The following is a 15472-nucleotide window of genomic DNA, read 5'->3' as shown; positions in this document are numbered from 1 at the left end:
ATAAATAACAGATACATGGTTTGCAAATATTTTCCTATTCCATAGGTTGTCTTTTCACTTTGTTGAGAGTTTCTTTTGGTATGCAGAAGCCTTTTAGTTTGATGTAGTCCGTGTATTTATTTTTGCTTTTGTTGCTTGTACGTTAGGTATGACTTCAAAAAATTCATTAACAAGACCCATGTCAAGGAGCTTTTTTCCTGTGTTTTCTGCTAGAAGTTTCATGATTTCAGTTCTTACATTTAAGTATTTCATCCATTTTGAGTTAATTGTTGTGAGTGGTATAAGATAGGGGTCAAGTTTGATTCTTTTACATGTGAATAATCTATTTTCCCACTGCCATTTATTGAAGAGACTCTTTTCGTATTTTTGGCTCCATTGTCAAATATTAGTTGGCCTTATATGATTTATGATGTTGGCTGGGTGCTTGTCATTTATGGCCTTTATTATGTTGAGATATGTTCCTTCTATGCTTAATTTGTTAGGCATATGCTTGATTCGGTTCCATTGGTCTCTTTGTCTTTTTTTAATCCCAGTACCATACTATTTTAATTACTATAGCTTTATAGTATAGCTTGAAATCAGGAAGTGTGATGCCCCCTTCATTGTTCTTCTTTCTTATTATTTTGGCTATTCAGGGTTTTAGGTGGTACTAAACAAATTTTAGGAGTGTCTTTTTCTATTTCTGTAAAAAAAATGCCATTAGAATCTTATTTTTTTAACTTTTATTGAAATATAGTTGATTTACAATGTTGTGTTAGTTTCAGTTGTACAGCAAAGTGATTCAGATATATGTACCTATATATATATAGATAATTTTTATTTATATATATTTAGATTATTTTCCATTATAGGTTATTATAAGATATTGAGTGTAGTTCCCTGTGCTGTACCGTAGGACCTTGTTAGTTATCCAATTTGTATATAGTAGTGTGTATATTTTAATCCCAAACTCCAGGGATTGCATTGAATCTACAGGTGGCTTTTGGTAGTACTGACATTTCAACAATATTAATCTTCCAATCCATGAGCATGAATACCTTTCCATTTATTTGTGTCTTCTATTTCTTTCATCAATGGAAATGTAATTTTCAGAGTAGAAATTTTTCACCTCTTTAGTTAAATTTATTACTATTTTATTTTTAATGCTATTATAAATGGGATTTATTTATTTTTCATAAAATTCATTGTTAGTGTATAGAAACGCTGCTGATTTTTGTATGTTAATTTTGTATCCTGCAACCTTACCAAATTCATTGATTAGTTCTAACGGTTTTTTGGTGGAGTTTTTAGGATTTTCTATATATAAAATCATGTCATCTGCAAATAGAGACAATCTGACTTCTTCCTTTTTAATTCTGATGCCTTTGTTTCTCTTGCCTGACTGCTCTAGCTAAGACTTCCAGTACTATGTTGATTAGGTGTGGTGAGAGTGGGCACACTTGTCTTTTTCCTGATCTTAGAGGAAAAGCTTTAAACTTTTCACCATCGAGTATAGTATTGGCTGTGGGCTTGTCACTTGTTGTCTTTTATTATGTCAAGTTATGTTCCTTCTAGGCCTAATTGTTAAGTGTTTTTATCATGAATAGATATTGAATTTTATCAAATGCTTTTTCTTTGTCCATTGAGATTATCATATGATTCTTTTCTTTCATTCTGTTAACGTAATGTATCACATTGATTTACGTATGTTGAACGGTCCTTTCATCCCAGGGATAAATTCCACTTGATCATGGTGGATGATCCTTTTAATGTGCCTGCTAAACTTGGTTTTGCTAGTATTTTGTTGAGAATACTTGCAACTACATTCATTAGGGATATTGGGCTGTAGTTTTCTTTTCTTGTAATGTCCTTATCTGGCTTTGGTATCAGGATAATGCTGGCCTTGTAAAATGAGTTTGGAAGTGTTCCCTCTTCAATTTTTTGGAAGAGTTTGAGAAGGATTTGTCTTAATTATTCTCAAAATGTTCAGTAAAATTCACCAGTGAAGCAATCTGGCCCTTGGCTTTTCTTCATGGGGAGGTTTTAGATTACTGATTCAATTTCCTTACTAGTAATTGGTCTATTCAGATTTTCTATTCCTGATTCAGCCATGGTAGGTTGTATGTTTCTAAGAATTTTTCCATTTCTTCTAGATTATCCAGTTTGTTAGCATATACTTGTTCACAGTAGCATCTTATGATCTTTTGTATTTCTGTGGTATCAGTTGTAATGTCTCCTTTTTCATTTAAAATTTTGATTTGGGTCTTCTCTCCTTTCTCCTTGGATAGTCCAGCTTAGAGTTTGTCAGTTTTGTTTCTTTTCAAAGAACCAACTCTTAGTTTGCTTAATAGTTTCTATTTTCCTGTTCTCTGTTTCTTTAATTTCTGCTCTAATCTTTATTTCCTTCCTCCTGCTAACTTTTGGCTCAGCTTGTTATTTTTCAAGTTCCTAAGGAATAGAATTAGTTTGTTTATTTGGGATCATTCTTGCTTCTTAATGTAAGTTTTTATTGCTATAAACTTCACGCTTAGAACTGCTTTTCTCTGCATCCCATAAGTTCTGATATGTTTTGTTTACATTTTGATTTGTCTCAAACTTTTCTATCTTTAATTTCTTCTTCGATCCATTGGTTGTTCAGGAAAGTGTTTAATTTCCATGTATTTGTGAATTTTTTCCAGTTTTCCTCTTGTTATGATTTCAGTCTTATTGAAGAATTGTCTTATGGCCTAACATTTGGTCTCTCCTAAAAAATGTTCCATGTGCACTCAAGAATAATGTGAATTCTGCTGTTGACTAGAATGTTCTACATATGTCTGTTAGGTCATTTGGACTGTATTGTTTAAATACACTGTTTCCTTGTTCTCCATCAGAATGATCTATCCATTGTTGAGAGTGGAGTATTAAAATCTCCAACTATTATTGTATTGATATTTATTTCTCCTTTTAGATTTGTTAGTTTTTGTTGTATGTATTTTGGTACTTTGGTGTTGGATGCACAAATATTTACAATTGCTATAACATTATGGATTGACTTTTAAAAAATTATATAATGGATAATGACCTTCTTATTTATTTATTTATTTTTATGATTTTTAGTTTAAAGTCCATTTTGTCTGATGTAAGTATAGCTACCCCTACTTTTTTTGTGGGGAGTAGGGGGGTTACCATTTGCTTGGAGTGTCTTTTTCCATTCCTTCTCTCTGTTTGTGTGTGCCTTTATGGTTAAAGGGAGTCTCTTTAAGGCAGCATATTTTTGGAGCTTGTTTTCTTATCCATTCAGCCATTCTGTGTCTTTTGATTGGAGAATTTAATATGTTTACAGTAATTATTGATAGGCAAGAATTTATTATTGCCATTTTGTTGTCTTCTGGTTGTTTTGTAGATTCATTGTTCCTCGTTTCTTACCCTGCTTTTTTCATGTTTTGATGTCTTTTGGCATCAGTATTCTTTGACTTCTTTATCTTGTTCTTTTGTGAAATTGTTACTGATTTTTCCTTTGTCATTACCATGAAGATTACTTAAAATATCTTAAAATTATAACACTCTATTTTAAATTGATAACAACTTCATTTCAGTAGAATTCCTAAACTTCACACTTTTACTTCTCCTATCCCTCACATTTTAGATTATCGTTAAAATTTACATACTTTTACATTGTAAAACTAAGAACAGGTTTTTGTATTTATGGGTATTTTTACTACATTTCTTTTTAACTTTTAGTGTTGTTAGTATATTATACACCCCCATTAATATATTGTAGACTCTAACTTTCACTATATATTTATCATTACTAGTGAGTTTTATGCTACCTTTTTATGTTTTTATGACACTAATTAGCATCCTTTTACTTGCAATCAAAACTGCCTTTCACCATTTCTTGTAAGACAGCTCTAGTGATAACGAACTCCCTCAGCTTTTGTATGGCAAACTATTTATCCTTCCTTCATTTCTGAAGGACAGCTTCAAAGAGTATAGAATTCATGGTGAGTGTTTTTCTTTCAACGTTTTGTATTTGTCTTCCCATTCTCTTCTGGCCTGAAAATTTTCTGTTGAGAAATATGCCAGTAGTCTTATGCTGGCATATTTCTCAGCAGAAACCCCTTGTGGGGGTTCCCTTGTATGTAACTTCTCCCTTTTGCTACTTTTATTTATGTTCTTTTATTTTTTATCAAGGTATAGTTTAAAATGTCATAATAGAAAAATATCACAATAGTTTCTGGTGTTCAACATAGTCATTCAAAAATTTTATAGACTATACTCCATTTAAAGTTATAAAATATTGGCTATATTCCCTGTGCTGTGCAATATATCCTTGTAGTTTATTTATTTTAATCACAGTAGTTTGTACTTCTTGTTCCCATACTCTTTCCTTTTTTTAAAAAATTTTTTGAATTTTACTTTATTTATTTTTTTATACAGCAGGCTCTTATTAGTCATCAATTTTATACACATCAGTGTATACATGTCAATCCCAATCGCCCAATTCATCACACCACCATCCCCACACCCCCACTGCTTTCCCCCTTTGGTGTCCATACGTTTGTTCTCTACATCTATGTCTCAACTTCTGCCCTGCAAACGGGTTTGTCTGTACCATTTTCCTAGGTTCCACATACATGCGTTAATATACGATATTTGTTTTTCTCTTACTTACTTCACTCTGTCATACAGAGTCCATCCACGTCTCAACAAATGACTCAATTTTGTTCCTTTTTATGGCTGAGTAATATTCCATTATATATATGTACCACAACTTCTTTATCCATTCATCTGTCGATGGGCATTTAGGTTGCTTCCACGACCTGGCTATTGTAAATAGTGCTGCAATGAACATTGGGGTGCATGTGTCTTTTGGAATTATGTTTTTCTCTGGGTATATGCCCAGTAGTGGGATTGCTGGATCATATGGTAATTCTATTTTTAGTTTTTTAAGGAACCTCCATACGGTTCTCCATAGTGGCTGTATCAATTTACATTCCCACCAACAGTGCAAGAGGGTTCCCTTTTCTCCACACCCTCTCTAGCATTTGTTGTTTGTAGATTGTCTGACGATGCCTATTCTAACTGGTGTGAGGTGATACCTCATTGTAGTTTTGATTTGCATTTCTCTAATGATTAGTGATGTTGAACAGCTTTTCATGTGCTTCTTGGCCATCTGTATGTCTTCTTTGGAGAAATGTCTATTAAGGTATTCTGCCCAGTTTTGGATTGGGTTGTTTGTTTTTTTACTATTGAACTGCATGAGCTGTTTATATATTTTGGAGATTAATCCTTTGTCCATCCATTTGTTTGCAAATATTTTCTTCCATTCTGAGGGTTGTCTTTCTGTCTTGTTCATGGTTTCCTTTGCTGTGCAAAAGCTTTTAAGTTTCATTAGGTCCCATTTGTTTATTTTTGTTGTCATTTCCATTACTGTAGGAGGTGGATCAAAAAAGATCTTCCTATCATTTATGTCAAAGAGTGTTCTTCCTATGTTTTCCTCTAAGAATTTTATAGTGGCCATTCTTACATTTAGGTCTCTTATCCATTCTGAGTTTATTTTTGTGTATGGTGTTAGGGAGTGTTCTATCTCATTCCTTTACATGTAGCTCTCCAGTTTTCCCAGCACCACTTATGAAGAGACTGACTTTTCTCCATTGTATATCATTGCCTCCTTTGTCATAGGTTAGTTGACCATAGGTGCATGGGTTTATCTCTGGGCTTTCTATCTTGTTCCATTGATCTGTGTCTCTGTTTTTGTTCCAGTACCATAATGTCTTGATTACTGTAGCTTTGTAGTATAGTCTGAAGTCAGGGAGTCTGATTCCTCCAGCTCCGTTTTTTTCCCTCAAGACTGCTTTGGCAATTCGGGGTCTTTGTGTCTCCATACAAATTTTAAGATTTTTTGTTCTAGTTCTGTAAAAAAATGCCATTGGTAATTTGATAGGGATTGCATTGAATCTGTAGATTGGGTAGTATAGTCATTTTCACAATATTGATTCTTCCAATCCAAGAACATGGTATATCTCTCCATCTGTTGGTATCATCTTTAGTTTCTTTCATCAGTATCTTATAGTTTTCTGCATACAGGTCTTTTATCTATCTCCCTAGGTATTTATTCCTAGGTATTTTATTCTTTTTGTTGTAATGGTACATGGGAGTGTTTCCTTAATTTCTCTTTCAGATTTTTCATCATTAGTATATAGGAATGCAAGAGACTTCTGTGCATTAATTTTGCCTGTACTTTTTTTTTTTTTTTTTTTTTGCGGTACGTGGGCCTCTCACTGTTGTGGCCTCTCCCATCGTGGAGCACAGGCTCCGGACGCGCAGGCTCAGTGGCCATGGCTCATGGGCCCAGCCGCTCCGCAGCATGTGGGATCTTCCTGGACCGGGGCACAAATCCGTGTCCCCTGCATTGGCAGGAGGACTGTCAACCACTGCGCCACCAGGGAAGCCCTGTGCATTAATTTTGTATCCTGCAACTTTACCGAATTCATTGACTACCTCTAGTAGTTTTCCGATGGCATCTTTAGGATTCTCTATGTATAGTATCATGTCATCTGCAAACAGTGACAGTTTTACTTCTTCTTTTCCAATTTGTATTCCTTATATTTCTTTTCTTCTCTGATTGCCGTGACTAGGAGTTCCAAAAGTATGATGAATAATAGCGGTGAGACTGGACTTCCTTGCCTTGTTCCTGATCTTAGCAGAAATGCTTTCAGTTATTCACCATTGAGAATGATGTTTGCTGTGGGTTTGTCGTATATGGCCTTTATTATGTTGAGGGAAGTTCCCTCTATGCCCACTTTCTGGAGAGTTTTTATCATAAATGAATGTTGAATTTTGTCAAAAGCTTTTTCTGCATGTATTGAGATGATCATATGGTCTTTCTTCTTCAGTTTGTTTATATGGTGTATCACATTGATTGATTTGCCTATATTGAAGAATCCTTGCATCCCTGGGATAAATCCCACTTGATCATGGTGTATGATCCTTTTAATGTGTTGTTGGATTCTGTTTGCTAGTATTTTGTTGAGGATTTTTGCATCTATATTCATAAGTAATATTGGTCTGTAATTTTCTTTTTTTGTAGTATCTTTGTCTGGTCTTGGTATCAGGGTGATGGTGGGCTCATATAATGAGTTTGGGAGTGTTCCTTCCTCTGCAATTTTTTGGAAGAGTTTGAGAAGGATGGGCGTTAGCTCGCCTCTAATGTTTGATAGAATTCACCTGTGAAGCCATCTGGTCCTGGACTTTTCTTTGTTGGAAGGTTTTTAATCATAGTTTCAATTTCATTACTTCTGATTGGTCTGTTCATATTTTCTATTTCTTCCTGGTTCAGTCTTGGAAGGTTATACCTTTCTAAGAATTTTTCCATTTCTTCCAGGTTGTCCATTTTATTGGCATACAGTTGCTCATAGTAGTCTCTTAGGATCCTTTGTATTTCTGTGGTGTCTGTTGTAACTTCTTTTTCATTTCTAATTTTATTGATTTGAGTCCTCTCCCTCTTTTTCTTGATGAGTCTGGCTAAAGGTTTATCAGTTTTGTTTTTCTTCTCAAAGAACCAGATTATAGTTTTATTGATCTTTGCTATTGTTTTCTTTGTTGCTATTTCATTTGTTTCTGCTATGATCTTTATGATTTCTTTCCTTCTGCAAACTTTGGGTTTGTTTGTTGTTCTTTCTCTAGTTCCTTTAGGTGTAAGTTTTGATTGTTTATTTGAGATTTTTCTTGTTTCTTGAGGTAGGCTTGTATAGCTATAAACTTTCCTCTTAGAACTGCTTTTGCTGCATCCCATAGGTTTTGGATCATCGTTGTTTTCATTGTCATTTGTCTCTAGGTATTTTTTGATTTCCTGTTTGATTTCTTCAGTGATCTCTTGCTTATTTAGTAATGTATTGTTTAGCCTCCATGTGTTTGTGTTTTTTACGTTTTTTACCCTGTAATTCATTTCTAATCTCATAGCGTTGTGGTCAGATAAGATGCTTGATATGATTTCAATTTTCTTAAGTTTACTGAGGCTTGATTTGTGACCCAAGATGTGATCTATTCTGGAGAATGTTCCATGCACACTTGAGAAGAAAGTGTACTCTGCTGTTTTGGGATGGGATGTCCTATAAATATCAGTTAAATCTATTTGGTCTATTGTGTCATTTAAAGCTTGTGTTGCCTTATTAATTTTCTGTTTGGATGATCTGTCTATTGGTGGAAGTGAGGTGTTAAAGTCCTCCACTATTACTGTGTTACTGTCGATTTCCTCTTTTATAGCTGTTAGCAGTTGTCTTATGTATTGATGTGCTCCTATGTTGGGTGCATATATATTTACAGTTGTCATATCTCCTTGGGTTGATCCCTTGATCATTATGTAGGGTCCTTCCTAGTCTCTTGTAACATTCTTTATTTTAAAGTCCATTTTATCTGTTATGAGTATTGCTACTCCAGCTTTCTTCTGATTTCTGTTTGCATGGAATATCTTTTTCCATCCCCTCACTTTCAGTCTGTTTGTGTCCCTAGGTCTGAAGTGGGTCTCTTGTAGACAGCATATATATGGGTACTGTTTTTGTATCCATTCAGCAAGCCTGTGTCTTTTGGTTGGAGCATTTAATCCATTCACGTTTAAGGTAATTATTGATATGTATGTTCCTATGACCATTCTCCTAATTGTTTTGGGTTTGTTTTGGTCCTTTTCTTCTTTTGTGTTTCCCACTTAGAGAATTTCCTTTAGCATTTGTTGTAGAGCTGGTTTGGTGGTGCTGAATTCTCTTAGCTTTTGCTCTTCTGTAAAGCTTTTGATTTCTCCATCGAATCTGAATGAGATCCTTGCCGGGTAGAGTAATCTTGGTTGTAGGTTGTTCCCTTTCATCACTTTAAGTATATCATGCCACTCCCTTCTGACTTGTTGAGGTTCTGCTGAGAAATCAGCTGTTAACTTTATGGGACTTCCCTTGTATATTATTTGTCATTTTTCCCTTGCTGCTTTCAATAATTTTTCTTTGTCTTTAAGTTTTGCCAATTTGATTACTATGTTTCTGGTGTGTTTCTCCTTGGGTTTATCCTTATGGGACTCTCTGCTCTTCCTGGACTTGGGTGGCTATTTCCTTTCCCATGTTAGGGAAGGTTTCGACTAATCTCTGCAATAATTTTCTCAGCTCCTTTCTGTCTCTCTTCTCCTTCTGGGACCCGTATAATGCGAATGTTGTTGCATCTAACATTGTCCCAGAGGTATCTTAGGGTGTCTTCATTTCTTTTCATTCTTTTTTCTTTGTTCCACGGCAGTGAATTTCACCATTCTGTCTTCCAGGTCACTTATGCGTTCTTCTGCCTCAGGTATTCTGCTATTGATTCCTTCTAGTGTAGTTTTCATTTCAGTTATTGTTCATCTCTGTTTTTTTTGTTCTTTAATTCTTCTAGGTCTTCATTAAACATTTCTTGCATCTTCTCGATCTTGCCTCCATTCTTTTACCGAGGTCCTGGATCGTCTTCACTATCATTATTCTGAATTCTTTTTCTGGAAGGTTGCCTATCTAGACTTCATTTAGTTGTTTTTCTGGGGTTTTATCTTGTTCCTTCATCTGGTACATAGCCCTCTGCCTTTTTCATCTTGTCTATCTTTCTGTGAATGTGATTTTTGTTCCACAGGCTGCAGGATTGTAGTTTTTCTTGCTTCTGCTGTCTTCCCTCTGGTGGATGAGGCTGTAGAGGCTTGTGCAAGTTTCCTGATGGGAGGGACTGGTGGTTTGTAGAGCTGACTGTTGTTTGGTGGGCCGAGCTCAGTGAAACTTTAATCCCCTTGACTGCTGATGGATGGGGCTGGGTTTCCTCCCTGTTGGTTGTTTGGCCTGAGGCAACCCAACACTGGAGCCTACCTGGGCTTTTTGGTGGGGCTGATGACAGACTCTGGGAGGGCTTACACCAAGGAGTACTTCCCATAACTTCTGCTGCCAGTGTCCTTGCCCCCACGGTGAGCCACTGCCATCCCCTCCACCACCCCCCCACCTCCCTGTGCAGGAGACACTCTAACACTAGCAGTTAGGTCTGGTTCAGTCTCCCCTGTTGTCACTGCTCCTTCCTCTGGGTCCCGATGTGCACACTACTTTGTGTGTGCCCTCCAAGAGTGGAGTCTCTGTTTCCCTCAGTCCTCTTAAAGTCCTGCAATCAAATCCCACTAGCCTTCAAAGTCTGATTCTCTAGGAATTCCGCCTCCCGTTGCTGGACCCCCAGGTTGGGAAGCCTGACGTGGGGCTCAGAACCTTCACTCCAGTGGGTGGACTTCTGTGGTATAAGTGTTCTCCAGTCTGTGAGTCACCCACCCAGCAGTTATGGGATTTGATTTTACTGTGATTGTGCCCCTCCTACCATCTCATTTTTGCTTCTCCTTTGTCTTTGGATGTAGGGTATCTTTTTTGGTGAGTTTCAGTGTCTTCCTGTCAAATGATTGTCCAGCAGCTAGTTGTGATTCTGGTGTTCTCACAAGAGGGAGTGAGAGCACGTCCTCTTACTCCGCCATCTTGGTTCAGGGGTCACTTCCACTTTCCCCGTACTCTTTTTTGCCCTCACTCCTCCCTCTCCCCACTGGTCACCACCAGTTTGTTCTCTAAATCTGTGACTTTGTTTCTGTTTTATTATATTCATTAGTTAGTTTTATTTTTTTAGATTCCACTGTAAGTGGTAACATACAATATTTGTCTTTCTTTGTCTGACTTACTTTACTAAGCATAATACCCTTCAGGTCCATCCATGTTTTTGCAAATGACAAAATTTCATTTTTTTCTAAGGCTAAATAGCATTCCACTATGTGTGTGTGTTTAATATATATCTATATTTAGATATAGATATCTCACCTCTTCACCCATCTGTTGATAGACAGGTTGCTTTCATGTCTTGGCTATTGTAATAATGCTGCTGTGAAAATTGGTGTGCATGTATCTCTTCAAATTAGTTTGTTTGTTTTCTTTTGATCTATACTCAGGAGTGGAATTGCTACATCATTTAGTAGTTTTATTTTTAGTTTGTTGAAGAACCCCCATACTGTTTTTGATAGTGGCTGCACCAATTTACACTCACACCAACAGTAGACAAGGGTTCCCTTTTCTCCACATCCTCATCAACATTTGTTATTTGTGGTCCTTTTTGATCATAGCCATTGAGACAGGTGTGAGGTGATATTTCACTGTGGTTCTGATTTGCATTTCCCTGATTAGTGATGTCAAGCATCTTTTCATGTGCCTGTTAGCAATCAGTACATCTTGTTTGGAAAAATGTCTATTCAGATCTTCTGCCCATTTTTGGATTGAGTTTGCTTTTTTGATATTTAGTAGTATGAGCTGTTTATATATTTTAGATATTAACCCCGTTATAGTCATCACCTGAAAATATTTTCTCCCAGTCTGTAGGCTGTTTTTCATTTTGTCAGTGGTTTCCTTTGCTGTGCAAAAGCTTTTAAGTTTAATTAGGTGCCATTTGTTTATTTTTGCTTTAGTTTTCTTTGCCTTAGGAAACAAAAAATATTACTGTGATTTATGTCAAGGAGTATTCTGCCTATGTTTTCTTCTAGGAGTTTTATGGTTTCTTGTCTTACCTTTAGGACTTTACTCCATGTTGAGTTCATTTTTGTATAAGATGTAAAGAAATGTTCTAATTTCATTCTTTTACCTGTAGCTGTTCAGTTTTCTCAGCACCACTTATTGAAGAGATTGTCTTTTCCCCGTTGTAAATTCTTGCCTCCTTTATCATAGATTAGTTAACCGTAAATGTGTGGGTTTATTTATGAGCTCTCTATTCTTTCCCTTTGATCTATGTGTATGTTTTTGTTCCAGCACTATACTGTTTTGATTATCGTAGCTTTGTATTATACTCTGAAGTCAGGGAATGTGATACCTCTAGCTGTGTTCTTCTTTCTCAAGATTGTTTTGGCTGTTCAGGGTCTTTTGTGTTTACATACAAATTTTAGAATTATTTATTCTAATTGGGTGAGATATGTTCAGTATTTTGGTAGGAATTTCATTGAATCTGTAGATTGCCTTGGGAAGTATGATCATTTTAACAGTATTAATTCTCCAAGTCCATGAACATGGTATATCTTTCCATCTGTGTCATCTTCAGTTTTTTTCACAGTGTCTTATAGTTTTCCAAGTACAAATCTTTTTATCTCCCTAGTTAGACTTATTCCTAGGTATCCTTTTCTTTTTGATATGATGATAAATGGGACTCTTTTTAAAATGTCTTTCTGATAGTTCATAATCAGTGTACAGAAATGCAACATATTTCTGTATATTAATTTTGTGTCATGCAACCTTGCCAAATTCATTGAACTCTAGTAGTTTTTCAGTGATGTCTTTAGGATTTTCTATGTATAGTACCATGTCATCTGAAAACAGTGACAATTTTACTTCTTTCTTTGCCATTTTTCTTATTTGATTTCTGTGGCTAGGACTTCCAATACTATGCTGAATAAAAGTGGGGAGAGTGGACATTCTTGTCTTGTTCCTGATCTTAGCAGAAATGCTTTCACCTTTTTATCAGAGTATGATGTTGGCTGTGGACTTCTCATATATGGTCTTTATTGCATTGAGGTGTGTTAACTCTTCACAAAGTGGGTATAAAGGATTAATCATAAATGAATGTTGAATTTTGTCAAAGGCTTTTTCTGCATCCATTGAGATGATCGTATTATTTTTATTCAATTTTTTAAACAGTCATAATCAACTTTATTGATTTTTACATAAATAGATTATAGAATGTCTTTGCAAACCATGTTTTCCCAACATATTTGTTGTGACACATGACATTTCTTTATAAAAGTATTTGTTAAATTTTTTTGTAGAGGAAATGGGGAAAAGTGAAGAAAGAGGAGGGAAAATAAGATTTCAAAACTAATCTTCAGTGATAGGCCTAAATATTTGGCAACTATTTCTTTTTATAGAAAATCATAGGATTGTAACTTTGAAACATAAATGCATCAATTTAATTAAAAAGTCAGTAGGATCAAATATATTATTTGGGCATCAAATTTCCCTTTGTAAATATATTCAGTCACATAATTTTACACTTATTAAATAATGGTTTAAAACAGTAACCATCAAAATCTTTAAATAATCCCAGATCTGGATTAAATCATGGTAGTATTAATATTTTCTAAAATTCCAATTTATTCATCAGTAAAATGTAATATTTGACAGCGTCTCCAGAAAATAAGTTTTCTATGTGTAGGAAGACGATAATTTTATAACACCTGCTACTAATCAGGCCACCGAGCTGCTAATACATTATATAACAATTTTTTTCACACCGGTGTTTCCACTTGAACAAAATACTACAAGTAGTCGTTATCATACAAATACTGAATACTTAGTCATTCCTGAAACAAGGAACAATCTTTATATTAATATTTCTTTGTTGTGGTGTTTAGTCTTGATACCATTAAGCACAATGAATTTTACTTAATGAATATGGATGAATTAAGGCAAAAGGGCATAACCTAGTCCCCTTGATAATTTATCCTCTATCTTTTAAAAAATCATTGTTTGAGCTATTCAAATTACAGATCTGCTGGCTAGAAAGACACAACTTGTCCCTTAGACCAACGTCCATTATTTCAAGCATGAGGTTAAAATCTTGGTATGCAGGACATGTTCCCTTGACCTACCATTATGATCATTACTCAGCTATACCCACAATACTGATTTTCAAGTGATACTATTCACTTGCTATGCCTCTTGGCTGTACGTATGTAGATTATTTTTCTTGACCAAAAATATTTAATAATTGGGCAACAATCTACTCAGTCTTTGTAAACTCTACATTGAATAGTTTTTCATTTTTACAACCATTTCCTGCATGGCTCTTGCTCTCTTCTTCTGTCATCTTCACATGACTAATTGGTCCATTCAAAGGAGGAGGGATTTTTGAAGGAGCCTCCAACTCTATCCCACAATGTGAAATACTGTCCATAGTTATGGTCAAAGAGCATGTGGTTGTCTGTATGATGAGCTGAGCCATTAATAAATGGCCTTAAGATTTGGGGAACATGAAAGTCACCATCATGAATGGAAATTGTCCAGATATTGACCAAGACATACAAACCTAAATAAACTACTGTGTGTAAGGGGAAAATAAAAAGGTATATGTGGCAAGGCAGACTCTGAAGGACGCCAGCCAGATGGTGAAAAGCATGACTTGTAAATGGAGTCAGAATCTTCCAGATGTGATGAGGTTTGTGTAAGCACTTATATACAAGTCTGTGATGAAGATCTCTGTGAATCCAGTAGATCAGCATGTCAGTGAAAAAGAGAAAGAGCAGGATAACAGCAATGAGTCAAAACCAGCCATATGGAAACTCTTTATGCTGTCATACAATTTGCTGTAACCTCTATCAGGAACAGTGAAACTCTGGGGATGCTGATCCATGGCATTGACTGGACAGAGTGCATAATCTCTTGATAGACTTGATTCTTGAAAGATTGTGAGTGTTTCATTAATGAATGATCATAGACAAAATAATAACTCAGTGTTGCAAAGAAGAAATAAAGGTTATATGCACTGAGATTTGTTGTAATCAGGATACTGATAGCTTGTCGGAAGATGTCATCCTCTGGCCATGTGGCCGAATATATGTATGGTGTAAAAAAACAATTGGGTACAAGATCCATCTTAGGCCCTAGAGAGGGTCCACTGCCAGCTGCCAATTTGGTTCCTGCAGGGCTTCAGCTGCTCTGGCTAGTCTTTTATTCAATTTTTTATGTGATATGTCACATGAATTGTAGATATTGAACCATTCTTGCATTCTTGGGATAAATCCCATTTGATCATATTGTATGATCCTTCTAACATATTGTTGGATTCAGTTTGTTAATTTGTTGAGGATTTTTGCATCTATGTTCATCAGTAATATTAGACAGTAAATTTCTTTTTGTGTGATATCTTTGTCTGGTTTTGGTGTCAGGGTGATGCTAGCCTCATAGAAAAAGTTTGGAAGTGTTCCTTCCTCTGCAATTTTTTGGAATAGTTTGAGAAGGATAGGTATTAACTCTTCTCTAAATGTTTGATAGAATTCTCCTGTGAAGCCATCTGGTCCTGGACTTTTGTTTGTTGGGAGTTCTTTTCTTCTTTATTAATGATTCAGTTTTATTACTGATAATTGGTCTGTTCATATTTTTCCTTTTCTTTCTGGTTCAGTATTGGGAGATTGTACATTTCCAGGAATCTATTTCTTCTATATTGTCCATTTTATTGACATATAGCTGTTCACAGTAATCTCTTGTGATCCTTTATATTTCTGTGGTGTCAGTTATAACTTCTCTTTCATTTCTAACTTTATTGATTTGGGGCCCCTTCCTTTTTTTCTTGATGAGTTTGGCTAAAGGTTTATCAGGTTTGTTTAGCTTTTCAAAAAAACCAACTCATTTTTATTTTTTTAATTTTTATTTTATGTTGGATATAGTTGAATAACAATGTTGTGTTTCAGGTGTACTGCAAAGTGATTCAGTTATATATATACATGTTTCTATTCTGTTTC

General features: G+C 35.4%; 1 pseudogene; it reads right to left on the bottom strand.

Moving 5' to 3' along the window:
• Nucleotides 1-12474: 12474 nt before the first annotated feature.
• On the bottom strand, nt 12475-14790 carry LOC113624891 (lathosterol oxidase pseudogene; annotated as a pseudogene).
• Nucleotides 14791-15472: the final 682 nt, after the last annotated feature.

The sequence above is a fragment of the Aethalodelphis obliquidens genome, unplaced genomic scaffold, assembly GCF_003676395.1.
Source record: "Aethalodelphis obliquidens isolate GAN/ISIS:26980383/991018 unplaced genomic scaffold, ASM367639v1 scaffold2, whole genome shotgun sequence".
Taxonomy (NCBI): Eukaryota; Metazoa; Chordata; class Mammalia; order Artiodactyla; family Delphinidae; genus Aethalodelphis; species Aethalodelphis obliquidens.
The sequence above is the reverse complement of the archived record's forward strand: the minus strand, read 5'-3'. Positions and strand labels throughout refer to the sequence as shown.